The 24,604-nt window shown below is 39.4% G+C and overlaps 1 protein-coding gene across 2 annotated transcripts in view; it reads right to left on the bottom strand.

Annotated features, from left to right (window-relative positions):
- Window positions 1–24,604, bottom strand: part of PRKN (parkin RBR E3 ubiquitin protein ligase) — a 786,713-nt gene that overhangs the window by 22,301 nt on the left and 739,808 nt on the right. The window lies entirely within an intron of this gene.

Raw genomic sequence — 24,604 nt, 5'->3', positions numbered from 1 at the left:
TATAGAATGGTTTAAAAACTCCACGGAAAAAACACAGTGATAGGTTAGTTAACATGGATTTTAAGGGACTACCTCTAGACCCTTATTGCATTTCTAGCAATTGTTTTGGTTTCATCTTCCTTAAATTACATTGTTCTTCACCAGTGAAGACATTCAAAAGTAATGTCTTTTGCAGATGAGTAAAACAATTGTCCCTACCTCAGTCTGAGTTGCCTCTGCCACCTAAACTGGTTCATATGTATCAAGTTTGCTGCCTTTTTTTTAAGCTCTAAAATGAAGATATCTGTCTTGACACGTGTCAAAATCTTTGACCCATCAATGCTGCATTAAATTCCGCGTCCTTGCAGGTAAGGGGAAAAGTCAATAATGTAAAATGGGTCTCTTATGCTGTCTTAAAGCTATGCTGTCTTGATGCAATTCCAGACTCTGAAAGATCTCTCGGCGGTAAGCCATTCTGACTGGCATTACAAGCAAGACTGATAAAACAGCCTTGATTTTTAGATACAGAGCTGCATTCACATGTAATGAATAAAGGATATCAGGAGAACATGACACTAGAACATTTGTCTCCCACAAATTCCAGCTTTTGCAATTTCATTTTGAACTCTTTCAAGCTGTATCGTCACTTTTCTAAGAAGCACTGAAAATCATATTTCATTGTCATGCTAAAGAAACTGCACTTTTATGAAAAGAAGCATTGTGCAAGTCCAAAGGGATTGATCCTGTTATTCAGAAAGTGAGGGAAATGTGGAGCAGGGGAGCAGAGTAAGTATTCTAACTTCCAGAGGTATCAAACCTAATCACTTGTTTGCTTTCTTGTCACTTCTCACCGCTATTTTGTTGATGATTTAAAATGTTTTATTTTACTTCAGCTAACACTGATTTGTTAATTCACTTGCTCTTGTTAACAGCTTAACAATGGAGGCACTTTTGCAAGGTATGTTGTATGAGAGGCTGCATTATCGTAATACAGCATCATTTAAATGCAATAACAATTTGCACTGCATTAGTGGTCCAAAGTTTCAGCTGTGTTGAACACTGCTCAAACACATATGGAGAGGTACCCTTTGTCTGGATACCTAATATCTCAAAGGCTTGCAATTACATTTATGGTCAGGTTTAACTGTATTCCCTACTGTGTGTCGTATTCTCTTTTTCCTTCGTGACTTTATTTCCTGATGAACACATCTGGCTGAAAACATTTGTTGGAAAGGGTTTTGTATACGTTTGCTTTATCACTGCCTTATCACACAACGCCTCAGCTTGCTTTCCTCACTCCAGTCTCTCTCACTTCTCCCACGCAAGTGCAATTTTAAACCTTTCATAAACATTGAAAAGGGGGAATTACTGAAGAAGAAAAAAATCCCCAGGGCATACACTTTGCAAAGACATTCTGGCTGCCTCACAATGTAGTTGATGTGGCGGTGCTATTTATTATAATAATAAAATCCGTAAACTCATGCTGTATTATTTAAAGATGTGAAATGCATTTTCTCATTATAGAGGCCACTTTTTATACTTTAAAATAAAAAATCCTCAGGACCAACGTTACCAGTGTTTTCCCCATTGGCTTGCTGTTCTGGAAACATGCATGAGTGTATAACTGGGCCTTTCACTACTAATTGTATATCCTGCAAGTAAGTCCATGAGTGAGTCTGCCACATCCTTGTAATGAAACAAAGCCTGATTTTTTTGGTGAGACAGGATACTCTTTTCACATCTTATTAGATAATGGATGACATGTAAAATCAGTTCTGTGGCAAAAGAACACCCCGGAGGCTGATCAGTTTGTCAGAATAAATAGGCATCTCCCAACAGAAATGCATTAAACACTCCCTTTTTATGGCAAAGCATGCATTATAAAGAAAAGGCATGTCACTTACAACAAAGAGCAGTTTGTGATAGTTTTATTCATTTTTTACATTCAGACATGAAAAATATCATAAAGTTTCAGTAATAAAATACAGCATCTGCAAAAATGCTGTCAGTTAACTTGTATTTTGTGGCTTCATTAATATTAATACAGTTATTTTGCCCTTGGAAGGAAAAGGATTTAAGTTGCTCAGTCAGGATTTAACACTTTTGCATAAATTTAATATTAGTAAGTGTTTAAAATTACTGTAAGTAGTGTAATTACTAATAATAGTCACATTTTACTTTCCTTCATTTGCCAAAAAAAGACTGGCAGATTACTGTGATAACGTAAACAGCATATAAACTTCCTATGTCTCAGTGTATTTAGCACTTACTGTTGTTACCCTTGAAAGATTCTTCGTTTGGAAAACAACCAACACAGAGAATAAATCCCGAAGGTCCCACACCTACCCTCTAGGTTTATGCATTAAAAAGAGGATTAGCAGGGAAATCCCCAAAGCACTTACGGGATTTAGGTACTGGAAATTAATATAACCTCTGTGTGTGCTATTACAAGCTTTGGAATATCTGTAAAAATGTACCAGGTAGGCCTAAGCAGAAATCAGTGACCTCAGAACAGGAGGTATTAAAATTCTCAACAGGAATCCAGATCCTGTTTTTAAAAACCTCCTATCTTTATGATCATTCAAACAAAAGGTAAAATCAGACAAAACTCTGGTAAGCTCTACAGAATTCAAACCCCACAGATGACACCTGCAGTGCCAAGAGTGATGCTGAATAAAAACTAGGATGGTGAAACTGAGCTGTAGCCTCAGTTATTCCTGACTGGCCATTTATAGTGGTTTAAGTATTCTAAGTTTGGAAGTGGGAGCAGAACGTGGCTCTTTTTTAGGATGAAAGGAAAATGAGTTTGTCATTTACATGCTATGCTGGTTGTTTTTTTTGAAACAAGATTTTGCCATTTCCTTTTTCGCAGCATTTCAAAGATCCGCTTTCCCTTGGATTAAGCACCACAGCTCTCATTCTCTCTCTTGCCTACTGCAAATGCCTTTTCTTTGGACTCTGATAATATCTCCCTATAGTGCTTATAAAATATTACTGTTAAAATTATCTTTCTTCCAACTTCAATACAATACTCCCATTCTTGAATCCCTGCACAAAGCTTCAAGTTTGAGTTCCCTGGCATTATTTTAAAGTTACTCCTCAACTCAGATAGTCCTTTTCTTTTTCACCCTCACCTCCTCCCATGTGTTTACACAGCAGAATAAAGGTAAGGGTGCAGCGAGGGAGTCATAGCCAAGGTTTAATCTGCAGCACTGTAGGTGCACTGCTAGGGACTTCTGCGTGAGCTAACAACTCAAGCACATACCCAGATTTCTTACCAGGCTTCTGCAATCCATGTTGAAATCTGGATTGCCACATCTTTGCTCCTACAGTTATCACTCTTAGCTAGACTGAAGACAGACTATGTATGATACATGGTTTGGACAAAGTGTATCTTCCAAAACAGACATTCACATCCAGATTAAAGGTGAGGAAAGATGCAGTCATACTTCTGGTACAGTGTCTCAATGGCCCTTCAAAATCAGGGTTAAAAATTGTATTTAATGTCTACTTTGACCCTTTCTGGTTTCAGCTTCCAGCCACTGTTTTCTGCTTCACACTTCTCTGCTAAAACAGTCTTTCAGTATCCCGTATTTTCTTCCTGTGAAGGTACTTATGTATTGTAATCAAGTTACCTCTGAATCTTCTTTAATCTAAACATAGAAACTCTTAAGTTTCTCACCGGTTAAGCTATTTCTCCTCCCTCTCTCCCCCAGCTCCAAATCATATTCATGGCACTTTCCTGGGGACTATCTTGTTTTTGTTATTAATTATACTTGACTAATCTTTGTATCATTGCTGTGCTGTATCAGCAGAGTCTTTATATTTACTTCTGGATCACTGTCAAGTATCGAATCGTGACGGGTTTGCTGTCAGTTCCTGTTGAATGGCGCTAGCAATACCCTGCTACACATGGATTCTTCACAGAAAACACTGCTTTCTGTGATCTGCCAGTTCTTAATCCACATGACCACTGCCCAGTGAGGCATCCATACGGCGTCATCTGATAATGATGAGATAATGCTACTGCACACACTCTAACCATGTTAGTTGGAACCCAGCTCCCTAAAGCCTTTTATTGATGTATTATGGTGATGATTTCCTTATCAGAATATACTGTAGTTTGAAGTCTTACAAAATAAGATTAAATTCATTTTGTGCAATTACTTTTTCTTATCAAACTTGTAATCTCATCATAGAATGAAAACAGTTTCTTCTGATATCACTTGTTGTCATTGAGAATATATTGACTAGAAATCTTATCAAAATTGCTTTGTCTTTTCTGTTCTACCGTTTTTTATTTTATCTTCCCTCATTCAGTTCTTGCTATCTGGACCCATCACTACAGATAGGAATCACAAAAATTAACAGTACTGAATGAAGGCAGGATTATATCTGCATCAGCACTGGAGACTTCTGCTAGTAGTGCAAAACTAGTATGCAAGAGATGCAAAGGTCCCTCAAAACCATGACTATATCTACAAAGAAAAATCACAGATCTTCTCACCTTTCATTTAAAATGTGGGCCTTAGAAGTTTCATCTTGCCTTCTCAGGCAAGTAACTACTTCAAGAAATCAACCTTCAATGACCCTACTCACTCTTTCCTCTAAAATCAAGTCCAAAAACAAACCAAAAAGAGTACTACATGATAATCATCATTCGTGCTAAAGGTGAAATAAACGACAGTTGACAGGTATTAATTTTATTATTTAATGAGCTGTGTCATGGTTTGACCCCAGCCAACAACTAGGACCATGCAGCCATTCACTCCGTCCCTCCCTCGCCCCCCCTAGTGGGACAGGGAGAAGAGAGAGAAAAAGGAAAAAAAACCTCATGGGTTGAGATAAAGACAGTTTAATAGAACAGTAAAGGAAGAGAAAATAATGGTAAAAGAATATACAAAATGAGTGATGCAATACAATTGCTCACAACCCAATGATCGCTTGCCCAGCCCCTCCCAAGCAGCAATCACAGATCCCTGCCCCCCGGCCAACCCCCATTTATATATACTGAGCATGACGTCTTTGGTATGGAATATTCGTTTTGCCAGCTTGTTCTGTCTGTGCTCCCTCTCAGCTTCTATGGGAAGCCAAAAACGTCCTTGAATTAATATAAAATTACTTAGCAACAACTAAAACAATATGTTATCAACATTGTTCTCATACTAAATCCAAAACACAGCAGCTACTAGGAAGAAAGTTAACTTTATCCCAGTTGAAACCAGGACAGTTGCCAGAAAATGCACATTAAGTGCTATTGTAATGTGAGAAGGCTATAGGATATTCTAAAAAGAATACAAGGGAAATCAAGTATAATCTAAGGTATATATGGAACTTATTTTCATGTCTTCAAAACCAGTTAGGTTATGTGTTACACATCAAAGCAAAATACTATAGCATGCTAAGATACTTGCAGAGCTTTGATCACCAGAGCATCAGAGCATTTTGGAATTGTAAGTGAACCTCTCTCACCATACTCCCGTGAAGCCGCAAAGTACTACTGTTTGTGTTTTAGTGACTGGAGCCTAATTCATAGAAATCCTTGGCCACAGATCCCTAAAATTTGAGGATCTTAATTCAGTTGATGTGGAAACCCAAATGACGTTGAGGATCCACACCAAAGAGGCTTGTCCAAGATCACCTAGCAGGCCTGTAAGGGAGAAGATTTCAAATTTTTAAACATTGGACTCCCCACTAATCATCTCAGATCATTCCTCAAAAGAAACACACCCTGGTTTCATAAGGTCAAAACTCAGTCTTATAAAGGTAACCAATAAAGTATTTCCATGCTTTTTTTTCTTTTTGGTAAATGAAAAAATGATGTGGGAGGGCAAATAAGTAATCATCAATCACACAGAAACTCCTACGAGTTCCAACCAGCAAATGTTTATATTATATACAGCAAATGTATAGTTGTTTGGTTTTTTAGCAGACTAGTGGGATTTTTTGACTAGTTTTTTTTTAACCTGTAGATTGTTTTATTAAATAGTAACATAAATAAAACACTGGAAAGGCAAAGAATTCCTTCTCTTCACCTGACAACAAGATCACCAGGTCAAAAAAACCCCCTGTAAATGTAAAATGTTATAAGGCACCAAGTTTCAATCTAAATGATCTTTTGTAGTCAAACTATAGACTGCTGATTGGAGCAAGGATTTATACTGAAAATATGAGCATGCCTTAAGGGGAATCAAAGCTATCAGAGAGTGACATATAGAATGGCTCTGCCGATAATGCCCAAAGTCTTCTCTCTATAGTGTTTCTGTTTAGAAAAATGTAGCTTACAATTGAACTTTCCAAAGTATAAATTACAATGTCATAGTGAGTGATACATACCTACAGATTTTTTTTTTTTTTTTTTTTTTTTTTTAAGAAAAGCCCCCAGACCCCAAATTTCACTGGAAAATGTTTTACCATATAGCATATCTTTTGAGTATGACAGCAGGCTGATTCTTGGCTAGAGTCCAAACCTCCATAAACACAGACTAAGCATTTTTTACTTTGAAACTATGTACTTTGTAACTTATTTCCATCCAAAGTCAATGAAACACCCCCTTCACTCTCCCCCCAGATGTCACAGTCTTTGTCATGCTACTGCTGTGAACGGCACATCTTGGGTATAGAACTGACTTTGCCTCCGGCACTTTGTTATATCCAGCACCAAGTGTGAGACCGCCAGCCGCATGCCCTGTCTTTTGGTATTCCTTGTGCTTAGAACAAGAACCTTTAAAAGCAGAATATTTACCGTCTGCAGTAGCTATGTTTGCTTAGGATTTGTGGCATGGCAAATCATCGGTTATAGAAAAACTTGCAAATTCTACAATGAAGATAAATGCTACAATAGAAAAAGTATCCATTTTTAATGACACTGGTTTTATCAGATATAATGCAATTGCAAAGCATGGTAGTACTTGCAGAGCAATTTTCGTCTTTTTCCTTACAATACGGTACGCACATTGAATATGCATATTTCATCTAAAATCAAACTTTTGTGAGGGGCAGGACAATCTGTCAAAACATGGCATCAAATACAGCTGCAGTCTCTGTGCAGCTTCTGCAGTCTAAGGGCAATTTGCCATCAATACTATAAGAGGCAATTTTCTATAAACATTAAAAGCTTTAAATGTAGGACAGCATCAAAACGTCTTGGAGATTTCAGTGTTTTTCTTTTGAATCTGAAAGTGAAAGTCTCCCTCCTGACTTCTACAAAATAACCCACGGGCTCATTCCTTAACATCTAGATGACGGCATGTACATCCCAAGGCTCTTCAGTGAGTGCTGATGAGTTTGTGTCTGCTGACAAACCCACTGTCCTGGAGCTTGCCTTGCATCAGGCGGCATTAACCTAAAAGATGGATTGATAAAACGGACAACAGAAGCTCAGAGAATCTGTCCTAGACCTCCCCAAATCTCCTGTCTGATGATTTATGTGGATGGGCAATCTTCTTCTTTCCATCCCCTTCTGAACTGCCTTGTGATCCAAGTGCTTCAAGGAGTAGAACAGAAGAAAGAAGCTGAGAGGAACCGAGGTGCTTCTCTCAGATGAAATGACTTCAGGCCCCTTTGGGAGGAGGGATAATGCTCTTCCCAGTTTCCTCTACCCCATACCTACACACAAGGGCATCGCACAATATTCTTCTGAGAATGTTGGCTGGGAGGTGAGACTTACTAGCTCATTCCAGAAAAAACGAATGAAAAGTCTATAAAGCAGAGTTAGTAACAACATTAAGTGGTATGTTGAAAGTATGAAAACCTGTTACTTGTTGTGCTATTATGTGTGCATAATAGAGTCAGCTCTTGTTATCACGGATGAATCCCATCTGATAGCTGACTACCCATGCAAACATGAGTTCAAACACTGCAAAATTTTCAAAGTGGACCGTGGTTTTGATTGTCTAAATAGTCATATCTGGCCCTGGCAGAGCTGCACATCTTTTACTGAGAGCAGAAGAATCCTGTGCCCTGGAGCACCGGGATGAGATGCCCAGATTGATGCCAACCAAGATACCTCTGGAAAAGGAAGACAAACAAGTTTAAACAAAGTAGGCAGCTGCCTGCAGCAGCAGGCTGCTAAACACAGCACGACATTCATGTCCCTGTGACTTACCTCACCTGTGCCAGCGCTGCGGACAGCAGAGAGAGCAAGAGTTCTAGCTTGTCATGCTACAGGGAATATGACAGGTCCTCAGATGTTAAACATCACTACTCCGAGGAGCTCTTCCTAACCCCAGAAATAGCTGCTGCCACGGACTCTGACCCCTGCTTCAGGACCAGCTGTCACAGCCAGGCATCTTCCTCCACTCTCAGTTCCTGCACACCCGCTTCTCCCCTCTGCCTTCTCATTTCTACGCAGCAGTACTCTAGCCCCTTTCCTTCTTCTTCGGGTGGTAAAACCGAATTTTACTTGCAGCTTACGCTGCTGGGAAGCTTTAAGGTAGCCCTGCTGGAAGTCTTACAGCCACATCAGTAATCTGTAGCTAATGCAGCGATAGCGCACTGGGGACCTGGACTACTGTCTCTGTGTGATCCTGTATTATGCTGGCTAGATGTTTCAGCACTGCTTAGAGCTAGCTTGGGGATGCAGAACTAGAAAGATCCCCTACTTCACTGTGTTGTACAGAGATGACAAAGTTAATTCAGTATTAGGTTCTTGCTGGCACCACTGGAGAGAAAAAGCAGTTGTGTATTTGGCTTAATTCTGTTCCCATTTAAGTAACTTCAGTGATATAGACACCTAACTACATCTATCTAATGTATAATTTTGAGCAATTTTATGCCTGGATAACTAACAAAATGCAAAGTGGATGCAGGCAAACTTAAGATTTCTACAAATTATTTACATAATAAATTACATGGTGCTTATAAGAGGAAACATTGAAAAAAAAAATCAATATGATTGCCACCTTATAAGATGTAAAATGCATCTAAACTATGGTTTTTTAAAACCTTTTTGTAATTTAGTGGATATTATTCTCTGTGTTTTGAATATTTCACAAAAGAATGTAGCATTTCACTTACTACTGATAAAAAGAAAAAAAAAAGAAAAAAAACCCCTAAATCTCTAAATACATAATATATATAGGCGTATATTAAAACATACACTGTGCATCTATCCCACTTACAGTATCAGAGTGAAACACCAGTGGAACAATACAATATTTAGAGCAGATAAAGTTGGAGCATAAGTTACATTCTAAAGAAAAAAAGCAGGTATGTATGTTATCAACACTAAAATGGATACAAAGAAGAATAAGAAATAAAATTTTATACAGAAGGAAGCATTATTTTTAAGGAACTAGGATGCAAAGAGGGAAAATGATAGTTATCTTGAGATGCCTTTCGAAAGTGTGAAACAAAGCATTTTATAACAAGTATAACAGCCTATCTTTTGAAAATATTCTTCCTGCAGAAGATGCATCACTTTACATATGGATGTCAAAAGTTGATTTTTTGCAACAAAGTGGTTGGAAGCTACATTAAAATATCGCTTCTCACAAGCTTGAAAAAGATATTTCATTGCTGAATGCATATATCATTTCACAAGGAATGTCATGAGGAATGAATTTTACTGCCTGTGGCTTTAGCTCCTGCTCTCGCAGCTTTGGAGTTCAATTAATATGCCCTTAAACACCACGACAAACCTATTTCCATATGATAATACTGCCGCTATGCATGCATGCCCTGGGCATTTGAGCATCTAGCTGCACATTTATATGTGCAAACAGACCTGGAAATCTGATGGATTCCTTAAGATGGTTCTTGAAATGAACTACTGAATATGCAGGGTGGGAAGCTGACGGGAGTTAACAATTACCCAGTGCCTAATTCACACTGAATTGCAATAGAAATCAGGCCGCTCGCTTCCCTGAATGTATTTCTAAATATCCCTAACATAACCAAGGCATCTCACAGACAAACTTTTATTCCATGCCATTCTGACTGTGTTCCTGTAACCACGTGCAAGAAGCACGCATTTTGTTCATCTCCGGGTTGCTGGAATTCATCTACATTAGAAAAAGCCCACTCTGCAATCTAAAAAAACTTTCCAGAAGATGGCAGCAGTGACACAGGAATCAACACGGGCAGGCTTTGCTAAGCTCTTGCAGCTGAAAAAGATTCTAAAAAAAATCATAGTCAACAGCTAAGATCCAGTCCGGGGTTACTAACAGCCGATACATGCAAAACCAGTCCTGACAACACAGTCTCATAAAGAAGGAACAGTATTCGGATGCACTGAAACACATAAAAAGGGGCAAGGGGTGCTCCTTCTCTCAAGGGCATTGCATCTTCTCCTGAATCTGTTAACAGCTAAAAAGAACATCCTTCCCAATATGACCATCTACCAAATACAGTAGCATAAATAACATACCTCAGATAACTATGGTGCTGTTTTAAGTGTTTTATGGATTCATGCTCTCTCTTATGTGTAGCACTTGCTTTTTATAACTATAAACACACATATAGTCTATATGATGGGGAGAGCACACCAAAATTTATGTAAGTCTCTCTCTTCTAAGGAAATGTCTAGCTTTTGCACAAGGGTCCAGTGAGTGTGCCTTTCCTTGTTTAGTAAGCAGATTAAGCAAGGCATCGGGGTATTTCTTGAAGAGAATTGGGTGGGTTTTTTTTGGGGGGGCGGGGGAGGGAAGGGGACGGACTGATCTTAAGCCTCTATTCTGCTTCTAGTTTATGTTTGTCTTATGAAAAAGTGAATCCTTTAAAATTAGGGAATAATTAGTCTACAATCATCAAATCCAATCCATGTTCTCTTCAAAGACCAGCACTATTCAGTTCAACAACTGCTTGCTTCAAATTCAGAGTGTGAATAGTACTTCACTGCAAAAAAAATCCTCTATTAGATGATTTCAATTAGATGTGTTTCTAAGCTTGAATATTGACACTGAACAACACTGAGAAACTTCAGGCAAATTTCGAAAACAGATGAAAACTTGGTGTTAAGCCTCAGTCTAAAATCACATGTAGCCAGACCTCAGAACTCCATCAACTCCAAGCTCTGAAGGATAGATTTAGACTCAGGAACTGCAATTCCAAGTCATCTGAAAGGGGAATAAACTAAAATAAAAATTGTTTAGAAGAGAAGCAAGAAAGAAATTGCAAGAATTTTTGAAAACCTTCGGAACTGGTTCTCCTGAATGGGGCATCATCTTTGCAAAATGTTCTATAAACACTGCTGGAGAAAGCACTAGAATAATAGTGAAAATATCAAATAATTTTCTTCTGAAAGAAGAATGTTTTTAAAAACTTACTCAGTTTGTGCTCATTGTGTTCACAGAGTATATACCTAGTCAATAATGTGACTTCTTGTCTGACCTTTCAAACTGATTCTTTTCTGGTTTGTTGATCCTAGGCATTTTCTGTGAAGTAATTATACAAACTACCAAAAAATGATCCCTGAAATGTGAGCTCAGAACATTAGCAGGTTTACAGGAAATGCAAACAATTTGGCACTTGTCTCTGCACCATTTTGATGAACCACACAATAACATTTTAGCAAAAGAAATTCCATATTCAGATTCTGAATACATACACGTGTGTATAAACTCAACAATTATTGTCCTGTATCAGCATATACTGACAGGTGGCAAGATCGCTGTCTACAAAACATATGCTCCGTAAATCATGTTTATCAAAAATAATTTTACAACTTAACCATTTTCTTACTTTTCTTTGGATTTCTGACAGATCTACAAATCACTCAACGTGCACTACATTTCTCTAGTTGCCTGGGAGGCAACATAGCAGGGCACAACCAATCTAGAAGTTTTCTGGAGGGCATTGATGACAATTCCCTGACACAAGTGATGGAGGAGCCAACAAGGGGACATGGTCTGCTGTACCTCGTATTTCCATCAAAGAAGAACTGTTTGGAGATGTGAAGACTGGAGGCAGCCTAGGCTGCAGCAACCATGAATTGGTGGAGTGGAGGATCCTGAGAGGAGGGAACACAGCAAAAAGCAGGACCAGAAGCCCGGACTCCAGGAGAACAGATTTTGACCTGTTCAGGGACCTGCTTTAAAAAACCCTATGGGAGCCAGCCCTGGAGAAAACAGAGGTTAGGACAGTGGTTTGTGTTAAAGGATCACCTCCTCCAAGCTCCATAATAGTCCACCCCGACCATCAGGAAAGCAATAAAAAGTAGTAGGAGACCTGTATGATGAACAAGGAGCTCCTGACTGAACTCGGACATAAAAATGAAGCATACAAGAGGTGGGAGCAGAGATCCAGAAGGAATATAGAGACACTACCCACATGTGCGGGGATGGGGTTAGGAGAGACAAAACATGCCTGGAGTTGAATCTGGTAAGGGACACAAAAGGCATCAAGGACTTCTACAAGTACATCAGCAACAAAAGGAAGACTAAGAAAAGTGTGGGCCTGCTGCTGAGTGGGGCAGGGGATCTGGTGACAGAGGACATGAAAAGGCCAAGGTACTCAATACCTTCTTCACCTCAGTCTTCACTGGCAAGACTTGCCTTCAGGAATCCCAGGTCCCTGAGACCAAAGGGGAAGTCTGGAGCAAGAAAGATTGGCCTTGTTGAAGAAGGATCAGGTTAGAATTTTTAAACAAGCTGGACCTAAACAAGTCTATAGGCCCTGGTGGGATGCATCCATGAGTACTGAGGGAGCTGGTCAATATCATTACAAGGCCACTCTTGATTACCTTTGAGTGGTCCTGGCAACAGATCCTGAGGACTGGAAGAAACCCAGTGTCACTTCTGTCTTCAAGAAGGGCAAGAAGGAGAATACACAGAACTACAGGCCAGTTAACCTCAGCTTGGTCATTTGGGAAGCTGATGGAGCAACTAGTCCTGGAAACCATTTCCAGACATATTAAGAATAAGAAGGTGATTGAGAGTAGTTAGCATTGATTTGTGAAAGGGAAATCATGCCTGACTAAACCGATAACCTTCTACAATGAGGTGAGTGGCTTAGATGGACAAAGGGAGAGCAGTAGATGTTTTTTATTAGATGTTGAACATGGTCAGAGGTTGCCCAGAGAGGCTGCGGAGTCTCCATCCTTGGAGACATTCAAAACCTCACTTGACCTGACCTGAGGAACCTTCTCCAGCTGACTTTGCTTTGAGCATGGGTGGGCTTGCTGTAGGTGATCTCCAGACATCCCTGCCAACGCCAGTGATTTGGTACTGCTGTTCTCCAATTGCTTAGTGAAAACTGCAAAATATGACTACCACATTTTTATCAGGCATGAATCTGTGCAAAATTTTATTTATCTTTTATTTTTGGCATATTATTTTTTAAGACCTGATTCTGCATGATCCTGAGAATCCTTTGTGTATGTCAATGTTAGTGGGTTAATGTGTTGCAAAAGTTCTTCTCAGGTGCAAATATGCCTAAGGTCTATACTTAGGAGTCACTTTCTGCCTGGTTTTACCAAGGGTAAGTCATGCAACAAGGCACCATCAAAGGCATGTTACTTCCAGTGTAGATGTAATGTATTCCTTCAGCTCTTTGCTCTCTCTATATCCACAGGGTTTATCAGTAAAGACAAGGAAATCTTGGATGTCTGTATAGAAATCTTCCTCACACGCATAGGTGTAGATGTACAGTGCATTCCTGGGACCCACAATTAGCACAAATTTCACTGCTAGTAAACATATGATATGGAACTACAATCTGGATGGCACAACAGATTACACTAAACCCCGATGTTCACCCTTTTCTCAGCACAGTCAGCAAAGCAGATGGAACCCTTAAATCTCAAGGAAACATATATCTGCACATGCACACATACAGAAGGACCACTCCAAGTTGGAACTTCTGCACAACATGGGAGTAGACCAGACCTCTATATAAAAATGGTTTATACTTGATTAAAACACACCCACGAATCATTCTTGGTTCAAAAGACCCAGTTCAGGAAGACAAATCAACCACAATGCATTTGAGTACCAGTGCTGGTAGAACATATCAGAAAAGCATGGTCCACTCCCTCAAAGTACCACTAGGAGATCCCCAGGCCTACTGACATGTCTTGTTTTCAGAACTGGCACACCCATTTTAAAGTTTCTGGAATTAATGACTGCAGTGCAAATGATCTACTTCCTTAGAATAAGCATGCATGGCTGATGAATGCCTCATTTATTTACTGCTTCTAAGAAACCAATGTGGTAGGGCTTATTGTTTGTTTTTAATAAGAAAGGGAGTTCAAGAATTCATCTTATGTGATAATTAGGTTGTATTCTGATTAAATAGGAGACCTTATAGCAGCCTTCCAGTACCTGAAGGGGGCCTACAGGAAAGCTGGGGAGGGGCTGTTTGCAAGGGCATGTAGCGACAGGACAAGGGCCAATGGTTTTAAACTAGAGCAGGGTAGGTTTAGATTAGACATGAGGAAGAAGTTCTTTACAATGAGGGCGGTGAGACACTGGAACAGGTTGCCCAGAGAGGTGGTGGAGGCCCCATCCCTGGAGACACTCAAGGCCAGGCTTGATGAGGCTCTGAGCAACCTGATCTAGTTGAAGATGTCCTGCTCACTGCAGGGGGGTTGGACTAGATGACCTTTGAAGGTCCCTTCCAACCCAACACATTCTGTGATTCTATGATTCTACGATTCTATGATTCTGTGATTCTATGATCTGATTATATGTGAAATTTCTTGCTATCGTGGACAGATCCTGGACTCATGAAATGGGGCAGACTTCATTTTCTCCAGTGGAGCTACATTAATTTACAGCTCCTCAGGATCAGGGCCTACCTGCCTGTTTCTGACATCTTGAATATGAATTCATACGGCTGTATGGAATCAAGAGTCACTAGAGAAGCACAGCACACCTCCTGGGCCTCCCTCCCTTCATTACTCTTCCTATGCATTCCACCTAAATTAATTTTTTCTTTCCATTTCTCGGGCTATGTTTACACCTTGACTTTCTTCATTGCGTTCCTGAAAAAATTTCAAACTCCTCTGTCTTTTTTTTTTCTTCATGCCTTTAAAAACATATTGTCTTAAAAACAGTGATTGAAATTTCTTTTCTTTTTTCTCCCTCTCTCTCAATACCTTCACTTTCCTCTTGTTCATACCTGGAAACTTACTCTTCTCACATTGCTCCTGAACATAGGGAGAGCCTCATAATCACTGTTAGAATTTAATAAAAGCAATAATATGCTTATAACAATGCTAACAATATCGCTATACCAATACCAGTAAGAACAATACTACTATTCATGTCTTCCTCTCATCCCCTTCCCTGCTCTCAAAAGGCTCAGAAGCAGCCACAGCTGGAAGCCTTCCAGCTATGAAGCCACATGACTTTGCAGTGCTCTTGGGGTAGAAACAAAAAGGTAAGGGTTTGGAGACATTCACCTTTCCTATCTCCTGAGGTATCCTTAAGGCATTCTATGCAAATGAGTCAACGGTAAGTAGGGTAGCATGAGCTAAATTCTGTATTCAGGACCTGCATAAAAAGCAGATAATTAATCGAGGGGAGGAAAAAAAAGGAAACTGCTTTTTTTTTCTATATATTATTCAGATAAAACTGAGCCTGAGGAAATTATTAGTGTGTGTCTAATCCCCACCACTTGAGCATACATGCCTGTGGTTCTATTCTGTTGCTAATCATGATATTTCGGGGGTTTTGTGGGTTTTCTTTTTGCATAAATCAAAGAAGAAAGAAACATACCAATGGGTCACTGATAAATAGAAATGTATCGTTTACCTTGAAATAATTATAATCTGGTAGAATGTTGTATTTTTTCTCTTTTCCCCTCAAAATTGAATTCCCTTTGCTACTGGGAATTTAATGCGAAGAAAAAAGAAAATAGCCACTGTTAGTGTATGACCCCACTGTATTTTTGTTCTTCAACTTCAAAGGCAACCTGCCAGCTCACACAGAAAACAAAGAAAGGTTACTTTTGCAAACTGTATTAAAAGCACTCAACAATAATGGCCCCAAACCACTACAGCTCCCAGTTGTCTTATTGCAGTATTTGGGGGCTATTACTGTAGCTTTTTATTAAATAAGGATCATTAGCAAACCTTGTTTTCAGTCTTATGTTGTGTTACCTTTATGTACTGTTTACTGCAACTGTGCCACAACTGTGCGCCACGAGCTCGTTCTGACTTCAGTCTGATTTTTGGATACACAGGAGATCAGAATTTTTCTATAAGCAGCAAAACAAAAGAGGCAAAGCATGCGGCAAAATCACAATTGTCAAATAGAGACGGACTTAATTTACCCCTGTAAGTTGTGATGTATGTTATTTTCCCACTGGAGAATCAAGTGTGCATCACTTTTCTCAGCTGCAATATGAGAAAATTGTAGTTCATGAAAAGCTGGTAGTTATTAATGGGAAAACGATACAATTTGACTTACAGTTCAAGTTATCTCTATTTTCCATTAAAAGAAAGTGTTATGTTTTCAAATTAAAAATGGTCCCAAGCTGCAAAACTCAAGGTTTGTATCAACATTTTGTTTGACCTCGTGTTCAAGGAACAAGTTGGAAATGAATCCAATGCTTAACTTCTTCTCATTTTATATAGTCTCTGTTTGTGGACTTTAGCGCTTGAGGAGTTCAGTTCCAGGAATTTGGTATGTGCTCATCACTTGTTAAGGTAAGATTAGAAAGTGAGAATTAACTATTTGCTTTAGCTTGTCCGCCATCCTGGATGCTTGAAGTACCTACCTAGCCATCTGCTCAGTACACACACACACAAGCACCTTACGTGACAGCACCTTTTCTTGATGAATCACATACAAGTTTCCAAAGGGAAATAGCTTTACAATATGCAAACCCATGATTTTCTGTATTTATAATAATGTATATGCCACTTGAACTAGTGATATGACAACAGATAAAAGAAAGGAATTGCCCTTGAAGCCAAGGAATAATATACACATTTCCTATTTTTTGAAAAATTTTCATTTAAAGAAAAGGAATTTCTCTGATTTTTGACAGATGCCACTGTTGCTATGGGATCCAATTAGATGTTTTTGTCTTGCATAATGACTGCTAAGGATACATGCACATGATTACACAAGGAATTAATATGTATAATTCTTAACGAGAGTGATGTCTAATGCCTGAGAGTAGCAAGCTAGACATTAGGTCCCCATTAAGAATGAGCTTAACTTAAACCATTTGAATAGTCTCACCAAAATGATCTCAAGTATAAGCAGATGCTTAAGTAAAATTTTCCATTAGGTCTTTACTCCTAGTGCACAGCAAATTTATTTAATTCAAATTTTCTAAGAGCTTGCAGTAGAAATACATAATTCAGAGCAATTCAAACACATGCGATTATTTACATGAGGCCTTCCCAATACGTCAGTTTTTTACACCTGGTAATTGACAAGTCAACCTACAGCGAGTCTTTGTAAATCTTGTTTTATTAATGTCTCCTCTACTGAATTTTTTTCTTAAAAGAGAAAATAATTTGAAATATTGTTGACGTTCTGCATGATGCTATTGGGCCATCTCAGCCCACTAGCAGCTCTGCACTCAAAATCTGTCCACACTTCTACAGATTTTCAAAGGAAACTAGTGTTATGCCTATCCCTTTCTTGACTTTGGTCTAAGTGCCTTCCCATTATACACATCCAATTTACGATGGATGTGCATCTTAGCACTGAACTGTAGACAATGGGAGAGCTATAAACATATAGAAGTAGCCTTTCTGTTAAGACCCTGACAGTAAGCTTGTCCATCAGCCACAGAAACTGTAAGGCTTAACAAGACGTGTGGTACTCTGAGATAACGCATGCCTTGTGGGTGTTGTGAAGTATGAGGCAGAGGCAAATGCTTTTAGTGACCTGCCAGTGTTATCTTACAGTAACATACACACCTTAGAATAGCCTAGGAAATTATAAAATAGCCCCAAACTCACAGAAAATTAAATCTATATTTTTTTTTAATTTAACAACTAAACAAAAGAAATGAGGTGCATAATAATTAAATGGCCAGTAAAGAGCAAATAGCTTATGAAATGTTTCATTTCTGGACTGCTGAGGAGAATAATAGGCAGGGTCACAGGTGAATGAAATAAAATGTCACATACATTCTTCATGCTATTCAAGCATAGCAATTTCGCCAAAAGGTTCTTCATTAAAACAAAAATGAAATAATGGAAGAGATAGTTTGGAAAGATTTTTTCTTTTTTTTCATGCACCTTAATATTTCTCAAGACACACTCCTATTTATAATTCTGATTGGCATTTGGAATGCCATAGTTAATCTACCGGATTGTACCACAGTCCTGTATAGATACAAATTTTGCAGCCTCTAATTTAATTCACATAGGTATCTGTAACTAGAATAATCCAATGTTTCCAATAATCTGTACATCAAATAAAATTTAGTGGGTTCAAGTTTTCTAGAAAATATGGAATCTTTTTCTAAAGGATTGTTACAAACCAATAATCGTCACAATTCAATTCTTAAACAATTCTCATTTGCTCTGAAATCTCGCAACCCTGCATGATGTTTAGCAAGTTTCAGGGACTACTCCAGATTTACAGTGCTTTGTCTTTTGCATTTGTGAAAAAAAGCCTGTTCAGTCATATGGGATTCAAAATTAAGAGATATTAAACCGGAAAGTTCCAGTTCTCTCATGCAGCAACCTTTCAAAAATGCTCTTAACAAAATTTCTCAACCATATGATTTGAAAACAGAAAATCCTTTCTAATTTTGTTGGACCATCATTTACAGATAAAACAGATGGGAAACTTTTGTCCAGACTACCACAATGAACAACCAGTGCCTGGTCTCTTTGTCCTATCTGTAAATAAATATTGTTCTTGGCTGGCATAACTGTCCAAATATTGATTGCAACTCAACTTTTAAAAATATCTCACTGGATGACTTGTCTTAATGTCCTCTTGAAGCAGTGGGTTCCACATTAGTGAAGTACTTCACATTCAAGACAGAGTTTCTCTTGTTTATTTCTGTGAGTAATGGTTGTATAAAGTTCATATGCAAGACTAAATACAGCTTTGATACAAAAGCAGATGAATAAATGAAGATCTCAACATTCAAACAGTATAACAGCAAGGCTGCACTCAGTAAGAATTTCTTAAAATCTTATTTTAGCTGTAAAGATACATTATAAATCCACCCCTGATATTTATGCAGTTATTTCATAGTATATTTGCTGAAAAGTAGTATCTATTTCAAGGGCAAGATCTCTGGAGACAGGTAATATCTTTTACTGGGCCAGCTGGCACAGCTAGAATACTGAGTAGGGCTTTGGGATATATACAGTCTTCTTCAGTTTGACCCAAAATAAAAAACTTCTCCCTTTTAGGAGTTCCTTGGAATGAAAGAAATTAAGAAAGCTTTTCTATGAGCATTAGCAATCAAGAAGACAGTTCTGCAGACATTTGTATAATGAGTTTGAGAGATGATATGGATTTTCTGATGTTTAATCAGGCTTGAGCTCATAAGGCAGCTCAGGACATTTGAAAGGTCTCTCTCTCTTTCTCTTCTAACCCACCACCTATTCATGACATCTGTGGAAATGTATCTGGTAACATATGGTTAAAATTGGCCCCACGGGTTACCAAGTTACTACAGAGGTGTGAAAGATCAGCAGAGCCACAGAAATAGTGCTATTGCGTGAGACTTATTTCCATACAAAATCAGGATAAAAAAAAAGTGAGCTCATCTCACACTCACTGACAGGCTAAGTCTGCTGATAAAGGGGGAACAGGAACGCGGAGCAGATACATAGTGATGAACACAGGGTAAGGACTTACAGAGTAGAGAACAGAGTGACATGTCCCATTGTTAAATCTGCTCCTCTTTGTGCTCTCTATATCATTTTCTTTCGTGCTCCTGTAACTCTCTATCCTTTTTTCTGCTGTATGTTCTGAAAGGCAGAGAGATATCTTTTAAAGGCCCTCAATAGGTTTTTGGTAAGCTATTTTATGTGATCATTAACCTTCATTATGTTTCCATCATCTGATTTTCGCATTACTTAGCTTCATTTTTTGCTCTCTGTGACTGAAAAAAGAAATGCACCTACATCCAGGTTAGCTTTTTGTATGCTAAAGGCAAACACTTTCATTAGATTACTCTAAAGGTGTTTTTTCTTTTTTTTTTTCTTTATGCAAAGAAAACTTAATATTTTCCAGCATTTTAGTGCTTAAATATTTAAAACTTGTTATCATTTTGGTTGTTCTGCTTTATTCCTTTTTTTCAAGAGCAATTATACCCTGAGGCGCGGGACATGATAGGGGTTACAGCATTTTTGATGCAATGTAGCTGGTGTCTTATGTAAGAAGACCATCCCCTCCCAGGCTTTGCTTCGCTTTGTTTACCCCAGCAACGCAATCCAGCATCTGATTTGCTTTCAGCACTGCAGCTGTATTTTAGTCCAAAGGCTTTAGGGACTTTTCTATAAACAACTCCCAAATCTCTCTCCCATTAAATAATCCCCATTCTGTTCTGGGAAGGACTTTTTTTTTCCCACGAGTGCTGATTAGCAAGGTAGCTGAGCAGAAGTTGTTTCCTTGCAACCTTCCTACCGTTTCATTCACGGTTAAGACCACAACGTGGTGCTTGTGACACCACAGCAATTTCCAAGAGAGAGAATTTTGATGTCTTAAACGAACGAGAGCTTATGGACAAAAGCCAACGAGAAAAAGCCAGTTACAAAGAAGAAAGCTAAAAATAAGCTCTTCCTCACACCATTATTAACTAACTAGTGCTAAGCCGTGAATCATCTGTGTCTAATACTATGAGAGCTCATAACTTATGTAGAGTCTCCCCCAGAGATGATAAAACAATAACATTTTAAAGGTATTTGTTTTATGGTTTCTTGATTGATCAGTCTGTGATCCGATATACTACTACACTGACTGCAGCAAAGGGCATTGGCAAGTGTACATGATATAAGGGCAAACAGATTGACACATCAAACATAGGCCATTTGCCGTGCACAGGAAATAAATACCTAAGGACAGAGCTTTTGAACCATTGCCATATTACGTGTGCAACAGAGGGTACAAACACGTACTTCGTTTGCAGTTGACTCTGTAGTCACTACAACATCTTGGTTTTGTTAAAAAGTTCGGAATGGAGAAAAGGAAAGATACATTTTGCCTTGTCGCCGCCGCTGCCCTCTGGGTCCTGTTGTGTACTCCCAGGGGAGCAGGAGCTTGCTTGCTCCTCTCACGCGTGTGCGTGCAGGGAAGGCTGCGGGAGTACGGAGTGGGATGGGGCATGGGACCTGGCAGCTAGGACATGAATACAGGGTGGAACTCTCCCAGGAGGCACAGGGGACTTGTTTGAAGAAGGGCGCAAACCCACAGCCAAGTCCTCATAGAAAGGAGACGAGTTCTTAAAAGTCTTTAGTGGAGGTCTCTCTGAGAAGTTTGTTGCAGCCTGCAAAGCCATTAATAGTTGATGGGGTGGAAAGCAATATGGAAGTAATGGCACACTTGTCATGACACACTGAAGGATTTGTCTTCTCCCAGACATTTTTATTTAATGTCTTGGCCATCAGCTTTTCTCCGTTTAGAATTATTACTTCATTCTAGTTCAGTATATGGGATATAAATATGTATATGTATACAATGTATAGTTGTGGGTGTACACGTGTGTATACATATATATAGAGAGAGTATATGTAGTATCTGGTTTGGTGTGTTTTTAATAAAATCTACCTCCCGAGGTGGAAAATTCTTTCCTGTTTTTTCAGCATGCTTATTTTTAAGAAAAAGTGGGGCAGTTCAGGTTTGTGGCTTCTAGATAGTTGGGGGTCCAGCTGTAATATACAGTAAGAATGCATTACTGTCCCGCTAGGGTAAATGCCTGTTGGGTTCAAAAGACAAGTCAATTAGGATTTTTCCCTCTAATTACCATTTTATAATGATTAATCTTCACAGTGTTTGTCTTTCAGTCTCCTTATGAGAATCGTGTTTGAGTAAATAAATGAATTAAATTGAAACCAAATCTAATCACTGGGGAGAAGTTTTCATATCCTCTGAACAACATGAAGCCATTTATTAAAACTGACTTAACCTCTAGGACTATGCAATCCCCTCTGGTAGCTGTTTGGGAAGGGGGTTGTGAAGGGAATCCTGCAGCTTCGAGTGCAGCGGACACAGCTGAGATCCACCTGCAAAAAACTGAGAGTGAGACTCCCTGCAGCAGGTCTCACCCTGGGTCCAAAGCGCGTCTAGTTCTGTCTCCCACATAAGCTTCCCCATTTTGGTGATAGATGTCTTCAGAGATCCAAAGACTTACTGAGGAGAGAGAAGTATGAGAGGAAGACTGGGGAAAAGAAAGACTGCAGCCTCCTGACTGTGCAGACAACCTCAGCGCAACATTTATCATTCTTTCAGAAGCGTAGCTGGGTTTCCCTGTAAAGGACTGTAAAAAGGTAGTACCTTCAAATGCTTTTCTATTCTACTGTTTCTGTACAAAGGAACAGTGTTGGTGTCTACTTCAGGATAGATCCAATAAAGGACTTGGGTGCACAGAAGTTAAATACTGCAGTATGTAATGTCCCAGAATGAAATACGGAAACTTGCACACGTACAGCAATTTGATTTAGGTGTATGAGAGCAGCCCAGAGCTGCTGGCAGATAGATGTGTTGTTAGCTCACAGGGACTGTATTGTGTCCACAAAGGGACTGGGTAGACTGACTATTAGAGCTTAGGCCTACACAGAAATGAATAGGTGGTATTTTGCAGGCAGACGCAAAGCAGAGAGTAAACAGCTGGCTTTTGCAGTGCAAGTGCAACATGAGTGGAGTGCCACAGGGACGTGTGCTGGGAGCTGCCATTTGTCACCCCCAGGCAGGAGGCTGCAGCAAGGTAAGAAAGTTTGCAAATGACACTATGTTGTTTAGAGAGGCAAGGACGGAGGCTGACTGTGAAGAACTGTAGAAGAAGCTTGCAAGATGGAGGATAAAGTGGCAGGTTAAATTCAGTGTATATTCTGTGGCTGTTCACTTTGATTCAATCCAATATTTAGGGAGTATCAAATGAAGATAGTAGGAATGAAGTTCAATGCAGTTGATTGGAAGGAAATGGTTCCTCATGCCATGCACAATACAGCTGTTGACCTTATTGCCAAAGGATGTTATGCAAGCTAAAAATCGACACCTTTTCAAGAGAGCCTCGTCAAGTACACGGAAGAAAAATCCAGTGGAAATAATTACAGACGCATTGGTCTCAGGAAGTCTCCTCAGCTAACCGGAGTCTGAGAAGGTGTAAGAGAGAGTATCATAGTTACTTCTTCTGCCCCTACTCTTTCCTAGGGACCTGCATATGGCTACTCCTTGCAACACCATAGAGGCTTGCTGGACCCCAGGCTTGGTGCAGCACAGCCATTGCCCTCCAGGGAGGAGCATGTCCTGCATCTGCTTGAGAGCAGAGTCCAGGCACTGCCAGTGCTTGGCCCTGGGGCAGTGGCTAGCGGTGCTGCAGGGTCAGGCGGGACTCGGCGAGGTCACATGAGTTGCCCAGGGTGGCGCAGGCAGGAGCACAGCAATACTTGCTGTAATTCACTGTCACGCAGATTTAGAATTGGACATTATCGTGGTACTGGTATCAGGGCAATGGCGCTGGCACTGGTACTACCCACCACTGCTGCCAACGAGCTCTGGCACTAGGAATGTGTTGGGGAGGAGAGCCAAAAACGAGGCCCTAGTGCATGCCATGACAGCAATACCAGCTGACGGCAGGAGCTGCAGGAAGCTGATCTTCCCTACGGCTTACTAAACTACATTGAGGGCCATGTCAATGCCAGAAATAACTCAAAAAGGAAAGCATTCCTCACTACTGTACAGCTTCATTTGCATCTGCCGTGATGCCCCTGCTGGAGGAGCAGCACGGGAACTCATTCTTCATATATGAGATGCTGACTACGTAAAAAGAAGCCTGGCACAACATTAAGCAATGAAAAACTATGTAAGAGTAAGAGTAAGAATTTGAAACCAAATTTAAAATTAAGATCTCCAAAACCAATTCTTCTCCCCAGTCTGTTACAAATTATACAGCCTTCAGTACCAGCTTAAAGAAACAGCAGTTCCTGACAGCACTTAACTTCTTTTTTCATTACCGGGGCTCTTTCAGTTCCTCCAGATCAATAGCGCTCCTATGTATCTTTATAAATCTGAGTAGCAGATCCATTCTCATAAAGCTGACCCCCATCTTGCTTTTCTGCTGAAAAGCAGAATCAAAAAGTATTTTAAGGGATATTTGAAACCGGGAGATTAAATTCTTTCTTAGTTATACCATGAACAAAAGCCAAAAAATAATGTGACATACCTTGGTACATTTTTTACCCTTGAACTTCCTCAGATCATATTTATTTTTGTCATTTCTTTTCACATCGCGTTTTGCAATCCTGAAAGCTTTTTAACGTGATTTCAACAGGTTAAAAGATGCCTATATTCCATAATGTATTAAAAAAACTAAACCCCTTTAGTTTGTAAAAGTGACATTGTTTTTAAATTTTGCAGTTTACTTTTAGAAAGAGCACGGGTAATTAGGTAAGGCAATCCAGGTCTGTTCTTCTTCCCAGTAAGTTTCAAACCAAATTTTTCTTCAAGATCTTTTATACCAGCATAGAGTTGTTCCATCTATGCTGTAAGGAGTAATGTGGAAATTAAAGCAAACAGACTTTTCACCCATCAGT

This window comes from Chroicocephalus ridibundus, chromosome 3, assembly GCF_963924245.1.
Source record: "Chroicocephalus ridibundus chromosome 3, bChrRid1.1, whole genome shotgun sequence".
In the NCBI taxonomy this organism is placed as follows: Eukaryota; Metazoa; Chordata; class Aves; order Charadriiformes; family Laridae; genus Chroicocephalus; species Chroicocephalus ridibundus.
This window is presented reverse-complemented; position numbering and strand designations above follow the sequence as displayed.